Here is a 7,718-nt window from a genome sequence, read left to right as displayed (position 1 = left end):
CGTAAAAAGCGCAAGGCAGCATGAGTCGGTCCCCCTTCGCTGAGGACCGATGCCCTTTTCGGCCGCATCTGGCTGAGGCCGTGGCGACGGGTGGCCGGGCCGTGCGGCTGCGGTCGGTTTCAGCGGCAAGATGCGGTGGGCAGAGCCGCGGGCTGCCCCTCGGCCTCGGATCCTCGCCCCAGCACCCCGCGCTGGGTGCCGAGGGGAGGCGGCGAGCCCCGGGGGGATCCCCGCCCCAACAGCCCGCAGCCTTCCTGCGGCCTCCCCCCGCTCCTCGCAAGGCCGCTTCTCCCCCGAGGCAACCCCGGGCCGGGCCGGCGGGGCGGTGCTGGGGGCGGGCTGCCCGCCGCGGCACCTGCCGGGGGCGGCCGGAGGAGCCGCCGCCGGGCTCCGGCGCCCTCGCCCGGCGCGGCTGTGAGCGCCGCACCGCCGCCGGGAGCTGCCGGCGCCCCGGGGCACGGTGAGTGCGACCGCTGCCCGGACCGGGGAGCAGCGGGCTGGCGGCGGGGGACGCCCGGCGGCGGCCGGGGTACGTGGGGAACGGGCTCCGGGGCGGTGCACGGCGGCCGGGGATGCGCGGGGAGCGGGCTGCAGCGGGGGCGGCGGGTCGCGGCACGGGTGCTGCGGGCGGCGTGGGGGACGGAGAGCGGGGTGCCCGGGGTGCGGGGGGGGACGCACGATCTCCCGCTGCGAGGATAAGGGGAGCCGGGGGCGGGCAGGGCAGGGCGGGCTAACAAAGGGCGGCGGCCCCGGAGCCCGGCTGGCACCGGCGGAGCCGGCCCGGGGAGGGCGGTCGGGGGCGGCCGCCCCCTCCCGTTCCAGGTGCTGTCTTTTCCTTCGGGGCTTTTTTGGAGCCTCTGGATGCGGGGAGGGAAGGGGTGTAGGATCAGACCCCGGCGTGCCGCGCTTCCCTCTGCCCACACGTGAAAGCTCGTTATTCGGAGGGGTTCTGCAGGTGTGATTTAAACCCCGTCTTTTTGCTCTGATTGCACGCACGCCTCTAGGACCACGGTGTTTGAAGGGTCCCTTCACAGTACTTTCTCTAGAGGAAATTGCTGGGCACCTGAACAGCAGGAGGTTTCTCGTTTGCGTGCGCCTCGTGGCTGCTGCATGTTTTAGTAAGTAGTGTTCTTGGAGGTGGTTCTGCTGGCAGGCACCTTGCAATGAGATACTGGGACAGAAGCTGAGAAGTTTTATCACCTGGCTGGAATGACCCACAGACCTCCTTAAAAGGGCTAAGAACAGAATTATTTTCAAACGTAACATTATCAGCCAGCATCTTTCTTTGTAAATTTGGGAGGGCCGTGACCCACAGACCTCATTTACCCATTTGCCTTCACTCCAACTTTCTCCTCAGTTTCTTCTGCCCAGAAAGTCCAGGGGTCTGTTTTTCACATTCCCTGCTATAAGGCCTTTTAAAGACTGACCTCTGCATGTTCTTCTGCCTATACCCAGCCTTAAATTTCCTATCCGTTCAGTGCTCCCTGCCCATTAGGTGACACCAGCAGCACACATTGAAGCATGTGCATTTTTCATCCCAAGCCGCAGTCATGTTTTGCCGTCTTTTGCCCAGCAAGCCAGAGGGGGGGGCGGTGTGTGAATCTCAGCAGCCCAGTGTATTTTCTCAGCAGTGGAGGCCTGACTCAGGTCCTGGTGGGTGCTCGTCGAGATTTTCCTTGACTCCAGCAGGTGCAATGTTAGGGAAAAATCAATGCCCTAAAACTCCTTTAACTAAGAGAGGTGAAGTCCAGGCCAGCCTGCAGTTTGGAGAGAGAGGGGTGCTCCTGCAGGCCCATAATATGGGGATTTAGAGGATTGAAAGTTCGTTGGCCCATATTGAATGGTGCTTGGCACCTGTGGTTCTTAAATCGAAGAGGGAAGTTCAGTTTGACTGAAATAAGGAATACTGTAATTTTTATGGGAAAGTTCAGGCTGACATTTAATAATCACAGAGGCTTTTCTTCCAGAGATCAGCAGGCCAGAAGTTTAGCTATAAAACTCTGCTAAGAAGCCAACAACTACGTACACAGTCAGCTCCAGCCTCCTTGGCATTGCTCTGCAGAGAGGGCTGCTACTGTGGCAGGTGGGAGTCTTGCCTCTGGGAGACAGGCAAGCTGTGATTCTGCAGCAGCCAAGAGCCTCATCAAATGTCCCTGTGTTCAGTAGATGGCAAACAAGCAGACCCCGGATTTTTTGTGAGAAGAAAAGCAGTGTGATGTATAGCCCTTCTCCCTCTGCATAGTGGTCTAGCTCTTGGCAGCAATGAGAGAAAAGCTGTGCTCCTTGCAGTAGGATGCAGTCGTTGTCGGTGAGTGGATTGACTCCAGAAGGGTGCTGCGGGAACAGCAGCGATGGGGAAAACATCCTTTCTGCATTTGTTTAGTTACTTTAATGGTAAGCCTTCTGGGTGAGCATTTGTTCTTCACTGTGGTGTTTGCAGAGCATCTGGCACAGTGGGGCCTGGTCCATTCCTGGGCTTCCTCACCTCAATGGCAGTATAAGTAAATAAATAAGCAGGATATGACATCAAACTGAGTATTTTATAATGCCACTCTTCCCTAGCCCTGAGTGATTCCCACCAGAATTGCTAGCTTGGCTAACATTTGTTTAGACAAAGAGTTATCATGATCGGCACTGGGTGTTTGGTAACCATGGCTTAGTGTCTGGCCTTTGGAAATCCAGGTGAAGACTGCAGTGCCTCTGCTGCTGGAATGATGTTATGGGTGTAGGAGAAGGGGTGAAGGCTGAACCCTTGTTTGGAGGGCCTTGATGCAACAACGCCCACTCAATTTTAAACCTGGGTAGCCTGACTTGACCCTTTCAGCAGAACTGATGTGATGAGTTCTTGGTGCTCACAGTGGCAAGGTGGCTGACTTTAATGGATGTGGGAATAGAGAATGGCTTATGGTCAGCAGGATCAGGCCCACAGTAGCCACACTACTCACAGCCTATCAGATGCTCGAGTTGCTGGGAAGGAAAACCTGTTATCGACGTGGAAATGGAATGAAGCTGATTTTTGCTAGCTGCAGACCTAGCCGCAAATCTGTGATAGGTCAAACGTTTGAAATTAAGTACTAATTGCCCTTTACAAATGCTTATTCATGAATGTCCCCAAGTGGAAGCTTATTTGTGCTCTGGATTCCTGTAAGAGTGCAGTTGGGAGTCTTGAGTCTTGCCACACAAAGACTACCTTTATATCACCGGGCATACAAGCAAGCTGCACAGTGGGGATAAAGCGTATTGCCCTGAATGAACAATACGTAGAGCTCGGCTAAACTCCTGTAAACCAGGGCAGAGACAATGACAGTGTTTCCCTAATTCTTGTACCAGTTTTAGACAAGCCCTGACTCCACTCCAAAAGTAGGATTTCACAGCCTCCCGCTGTCTCAGCCATCCTGTCTGACAGCCTCCGGGATGGCACCGTCCCTCATTTTGACAGTGGCAATCAAGCAGAGAGTGGGTCACCCTTCTCCTGTCACTGCGGCTGCCTCTCTCTTGTGGATGCAACAGGGATGTTTCCCAAGGGTCATCTGTCCTGTAGAGGAGACCGAGAAGGATGCAAACTGTTGATTTGCATGCTTGTCTTCGCAAGCATTTCCCTTTTCTTGGCAAGTGCTGTGTTGAAAATAGGTGATTCACTCCAAAGAACCCAGAGTTGCAAGAGGATATAAATATCTAAAACTTTGTGATACCTAAGTGGAAAGAAGAGACACATAAGAAAAGACTGTGTATGTTTGAAAGTGATGATTTAGGGGGGTTGTTACCAAGTTTAACTTGAGTGAAAAGCTTGGCTAACCGTGATGTGATGCACGCTTGCCTGTATTCAGATGCGAGCCATTTCTCTAATCCTTTACATTCTAGTTGCACCAGTGCTTGAAGTAGTGGCACTGTTCTCTGGGTCTAAAGAAACATGAAGAATTTCAGTCATCAGTTGTTCCTGATGGAAGAGGGTTGGGTGGGTTTTCTGATGTAGCAGTAACTGCTGTATTGGCTCAGTTCTAGTGGTAGGGAGAAGGATCAGAAGGGTAAATTTGTGCCTTTGAAAGAGGAATGTGATGAAAATGAAACCAGCCCACTTCACCCTGATTAGATTTCATCATGTTGTGACTTCAGAATGCCTTCAGCATCCTGGCAACAGGGCAAAGATTTGAGAAACGTCCAAAAATTAAAAGGACACAGTTCCTATGGATTATCAGTGTATCTGTTCTTTTAAAAAATCTCATCTTTACTATTCTTTCAGCAACCTAAAACGGCGTTGAAGAAAAGTATTCGGGCAGACAATAAAAATAGCCAGGCCAAGTGCTCTCCAGCAGTGACCTGATCCCGTCTCGTGTGTTACGGAGGGCACAGATTCCTTTGCAGTTACAAACAGGCTCCAGGCTGGAGACAGACTCCATTTCAGACTAATTTAAGTAAAGTACGTGATGATAACTGATGGCCAGTGCACAGTACAGTTATAGTGGGGACAGGGCCCCAGGGCCCCCCGTGCAAGATGGCCGCATCCTAATCGTGCTATGGCAGCTTAAGTTTCCCTGGATAGATGGGAGCAAATATGTGCTGTAAGGCATGGCTCTAAAAACTAAGCTACCGCCGTGATGGAAAGATCAAGCCTGGAGTATATTTGTCTTAATATTGTGTTTTCCCATCTAGGCAGGGAGAAGGAAACTGTATTGTTATGCAGCTCACAAGTTCTTTTTAAGCGGATTTCCCAACAATTTGTCTGTTAAGGGTATGTATTGATCCTGGCCGTTCCAGGCAGATGATTAGATCCCTGGTGCAGAGGATGAGGAATAGGGCAGCAAGCACTAAAGAGAAACAAGAAAATGCAGGGGTAAAAGAAGGCCGAGCAACAGCATATAAACAGAACCAAAATTTAGCCTGTGTCTCAAGCGAGGGGCAAATATAATCCACGTATCTTCACTGAGCTACATAAATTGCAAGACCTGGCACCATCATTGTGTTTCACCCAGCGTGAACTTGTTTTTGTGATGAGGTGCAGAGGAAAGCTGGGTCTGTTTCTGGGCTCTGGCACAGGCACCTTCAGCAGGGTCATCTGGCAGAAGTTAAGCTGGGCTGGTTCCCTTCCTTGGTTTGCTGTGCAGCTGCACAAATGGTGCTGTTAGCACACTCGACGAGACGGTGTATACCACCACCAAGGGGCAGGAATGATCCACAGGGAGAAGGAGAAGCTGCAATATTTTAAGTGGCTCTTGCAGCCAAGGAGTTTGCCTTGTGAAATCATTGTTTTATTTGTTTGTCTTCCTGTGCAGACATCTTTTGCCTGGAAGCTTTCTTACACCATGCTGATTTGAGTGCTTAATGAACTGCAGTCCAGACCTCAGGATGGTGCTGCTCTGTGTCAGGGAAGAGAGCAGCTAAGCCAGCAAAGCCTGTCCGGACCAGAGTGAGGTGTGTGTTGAGAGGTAGACTGAAAGGAAAAGATTTTATGGGGCCTGGTGGGTTTCTTGTGAAGGATGCCAAACCTTCAGACTGGAAACTGTGGGCTATCACTGTGCGAAGAAAAAAAGGAGCTTAGTTTCTAAGTGGCTAATGAGTTTACTACCTTGTTTCTGTCAAGGGGTTTGCAGAGGTGATGCTGATTAATGTCATGTCCTTTCCCCAAGGCTATCCCCTTCCTCTTCCATCTCACCAGGCTCAGTCTGACACCATTTATTAGGCTACTTGTCCCTGATTCGTGAGAAATAAATATTGACACTGATGGCTTCTTAATAGGATTTGGGTTTGCTGTTCACTCTGTGAAAGAGTTTGGCACTTGTGACTCAAATGATAATTTGTGTTTGGGACTGGCTCCACCGAGACTTAATTTTGGAGGTGTTTTTTTTTTTTCAGTGAGGATGGTCACAGCATGTCCTGTGTATGAGGAGAGACTGAGACTGGGGATATGTATTGCTCCCCTTTTTCCTATTGACACGCAGAGCAGAGATTTCCAGACTGTGACTACAGATCACCGCATGTCCCTAGCAAAGATGCAGCTTCTTTTAAGAGGGTGCTGGTGTTCACAGTGGTGAATAACAATTTTTCACGTGAGCTGTCTTTCATTAACTTGTAAATGGCTGCCTTCTGCTTAGCTGTGAAAGACCTCAAGTCAGACTGCCAGTTGGCACTGCAGTGCGTGGTCATCTCCTCCATAGTGTCTTAATCTGCTTGGAGCTGCTCTAAGGAAAAGTAGTTCATACTGTTTCAAACAGAGTGGTTTTGGGTGGATTTTTAAGATGTGTCTTAAGTGACTTCTGAGGAAAGCCCCATTAAAGGCTGATAGGGATTTAGGATAAGTGGGGTGTTCTGGGTTTCCCAAGAGCTGTGAAAGGTTCTTTATCTACAGAGGAGTAGCACCTTCATGTTCCTGGGAACCCAGCAGGATTTGAGATATTTCCCTGGAAATCAAAGCCATATGGTGATCTGTAGTGTAATGTCTCTTAACTGTTCCTGGAGGTGCTTTGCCCCATTGGTACTCAAGGGCAGCATCACCAGGGAAGACCCTGATGTCATCCAGGTGAGTGTATGAGCATCCCCTGGCCTCTGCGGGTGCTAATCCAGCCCTGCAGCGCACGCAGTACAACATCTGAACTCCCAACTTCAGATCTTGCTTTGAGCCGGAGGAATGATTTGGGTATGGACTCAGGATCGTCAGACCAAAACACAGTAGACAAGGTGATGGGGAACAGTTTTCCTTTTGGCAGGGCGCACAGAAGAGCTCCCACACATAGGGCTGTGTACAGGAAAGATGCTCGTAGTATCCTTTCAGCAGGAGGATGGCAGAGGTCTATTTATGCTCCTAAATGGCCTGAAATTTCTACATTCCCCAGTCCTGTGGCTGAAAGAAAAATGTTCATGACTCTTTACTCTTAGCAGTTGTTCACATATCAGTGATGATGTTACTGTTTCTAATGCAGGCTGTATAAGACTTCATCATGTAGAGAGAGATAAGTTAACTATTTACTTAGCTGTGCCGTGCAAAGACAGGCGGCATCCTACCAGGGGCTGAGACCTGGCTGCTGGCAACTGCGAAGGTTTTTGTGGCTCCGGTGTTTGTTTCTCATCCATCTCCGCTTGGTGCTAACCATGAGACTTGAGCCCACTTGTCTTTTCCACCCTTACAATGCTTCCCCAGCCTGCTGAAACTGGAATAATTGCTTTATTGTCACTTACAGTCCTCCCTATTCTTCACCTCCCTCCCGCTTCTTTTTTAAAACCGGCAGCTTTGTGCACGTCCCCCAAGCCTACCCCTCACCGCTGGCGGCAGGAATGTGCGGTGGGGCCGCCTTGCACGCCGGCACCGGGCTCGGGGTGGCCGGCCCCCCACCGCCCCACACTCCAGCTGCCTTCGCAGGGCAGGGGTAGGTGGTGGGCCCTTGCCTTTGTTGGAGGAGCCGCAGGTGCTGGGGGCCTCCGTTGCTGCTGGGAGGGAGTGGAGTCGGGAAGGCCGGTTCCTCCTTTGAGGTGGTTTGTGTGAGCACAGTGGGGATGCACTGGGGCATAGCACCAGGCGAGAGGGGCCAAGGGTTCCTCTCTCATCTGATGTGTCTTGTCATGGCTGCAGTCCTCATCCTTTTCCAAACTCTTGTCAGGTAGCTCTCATCTCTGCCGGACTGGCAGATGCTAAAAATAATTTGACTGACAAACAGATATTTATTTATTTTTTAGCTTAGCAGCCAGCATTTCTGTATCTCGCCTTGGGCACTCTCATCAGAAGTCAA

The 7,718-nt window shown here is 51.3% G+C and overlaps 1 protein-coding gene across 1 annotated transcript in view; it reads left to right on the top strand.

Moving 5' to 3' along the window:
• Positions 1-515: 515 nt before the first annotated feature.
• SHROOM3 (shroom family member 3) overlaps positions 516-7,718 on the top strand; it is a 52,394-nt gene continuing 45,191 nt past the window's right edge. Inside the window, exon 1 of the mRNA XM_075038885.1 lies at positions 516-529. The gene's annotated coding sequence lies outside the window, so the exon portion shown is untranslated. The remainder of the gene's footprint in view (positions 530-7,718) is intronic.

Source organism: Buteo buteo, chromosome 1 (assembly GCF_964188355.1).
Source record: "Buteo buteo chromosome 1, bButBut1.hap1.1, whole genome shotgun sequence".
NCBI lineage: Eukaryota > Metazoa > Chordata > Aves > Accipitriformes > Accipitridae > Buteo > Buteo buteo.
The sequence above is the reverse complement of the archived record's forward strand: the minus strand, read 5'-3'. Positions and strand labels throughout refer to the sequence as shown.